This window comes from Rhea americana, unplaced genomic scaffold (assembly GCF_003343005.1).
Source record: "Rhea americana isolate MKP2758 unplaced genomic scaffold, rheAme1 scaffold_230, whole genome shotgun sequence".
Lineage (NCBI taxonomy): Eukaryota > Metazoa > Chordata > Aves > Rheiformes > Rheidae > Rhea > Rhea americana.
Genome location: NW_028186347.1, coordinates 581,694 through 583,535, shown reverse-complemented (window position 1 = coordinate 583,535; position 1,842 = coordinate 581,694). Strand labels below are relative to the sequence as shown.

The 1,842-nt window shown below is 55.4% G+C and overlaps 1 long non-coding RNA gene across 1 annotated transcript in view; it reads right to left on the bottom strand.

The window, feature by feature from the left end:
* The window catches only part of LOC146595266 (uncharacterized), a 1,878-nt gene extending 1,646 nt beyond the window's left edge, over positions 1–232 (bottom strand). The window contains exon 1 of the long non-coding RNA XR_014895970.1: positions 198–232. This is a non-coding gene — a long non-coding RNA (uncharacterized LOC146595266). The remainder of the gene's footprint in view (positions 1–197) is intronic.
* Between the last annotated feature and the right edge of the window lie 1,610 nt (positions 233–1,842).

The window sequence follows — 1,842 nt, the reverse complement described above, 5'->3', positions numbered from 1 at the left end:
AAAAAAAAAAAAAAAAAAAAAAAAAAGATAAAAGAAGATTTTGGCCAAAGATTTTGTTTCTGAAGCTGTCGATTCTCTTTCCAAGATTCGTGGAAATCATCTTCTCAGAGGCACCCACTTTTCAAAAGAAAACTAGTTGCAATAACCCAACTCTCTGCTTGCAAAGTGGAGGAGGAAAATGTGTGACTGGCACGTACGAGTGGAAAGCCAGGATGGCTTTTCAGCAAGTCTCCTAGCAGTGCCATTAAGCCACGACTTGGAGGGCTTTCGCAGCTTACATTTTCCTTTTAGAAAAAAAGAAAAAAAAAAAAAGGAGAGAGAGAGAAAAGAAAAGAGTCCCCTAAAATGCATTACAGCACTCTCCAGATAAAGAGCTACCTGGTTTAGCAGGTGAAGAGGTGCTTGGGGAGTTTTTGGAAGAGAGATTACGGACCTGATTACATAAATACATAGCGTGGGTTTTAACCTGCACGTTGGGTAAAATTCACGATTCTGCAGAAGGCCCATAAAAGGCCTGTGCACCACTTACGTCCCACCAAGGCGCTATTTGGATGGTGTGCGCGGAGCTTCGGTGATGCATGGGCCCTGTGCTGGCCTCCTGCGTAAGGGAGAATTTCATCCGTTATGTATCAATAATATTCAATGTCTTGGGGAAAAATATTATCGGAGTAATTTTATTAACAACAGCGATAACTCACCACTTGTCTTTCCGTGCTTAATAAAGGGAATCGGGGGCGTTATACACAAGGCAGAGTAATGGCTTACAAAACTATCCGGGAAAAAACAAACAGACGAAGCCTCCTCTCTGCCCTGGGGGACGGCAGAGCACGCAGAAGAGGAGCCAATTCATAAAAACAGATCCTGGAGCCGGTTGGGATACTCCTTGGGCGCTCTCGCGACCTGCAAAATCTCACAGGGGTACCTTGGAATTAAGTGTGCATTAGCTTCCCGCTGAGCAGGAGCCCGGGCCAGTGCCGACGCTTCCCAGAGCTTCTCCCCGCAGCAGCGGGAATTTCCTCCCCTCCTTGGAAATCCTCTTAGCTGCTCCGCAGCCATTTGCATCTCACTGGCTAGGTGAGCAGCCGAGAAAAAAAAACAAGCTCCGGCGCCTTCCTCGCCCCTTCTCCCTGCCTGCAAAGTGAGTCTGGAAGGAGCCGTGGGCAGGGTCTGGGCGCGAATTTCCCCGGCATGTGCTCGGTGGGGGCCCGGCGCTGGGCGCTGCGCCCCTTCGGGGCTGCGTCCCCGCGTTGCCCGCCGAGCGCACGGCGCTCGCCCAGGCCCTTCGGGTCACGCTGCCGCATGCCCCAGCATCGCCTCGTTTCCCCCCCTTCCTCGCCCATACAGGAGGCGGCTCCGGGCGAAAGGCCTCTTCCCTGCCCGCTCTCCCGCGGCGTGGAGCGACGCCTGGGCTCCGTGGCCCCTCGGCTGGCTCAGCTCTGGCGCCGAGGCCTCGCCGTGGCTCCGGCCACGCCATCGGCAGGGCCAGCACACGCCGTCCCGCCGCTGCGGCCGGCAACACCTCTTCCCCCAGGCCCAGCCCCCGGCAATATTGAAATAAAGCATGTTTAATGGAATTCTGCGATTCGGCTCTGCTTTTTGCACCCGGATATTTATTATGCCTCACAGCATAGGAGCAACCCCTGGGGAGAGCGGCTGGCGAGGGAGCCGAGAGCAGGAGCACGTCGGAGGCGCACAGCAAAGCCAACACCGCTCCGTCCTCCCGGGAACTTCCTCCAGCACGGGTGGAGGCCGCCGAGCGAGCCCGGTGGGCGCCACAGCACCCATCCGTGGCCGCAGAGCGGGGCCGGAGCTGTTCGGGGTGCAGAGCCACAAAATGAACAT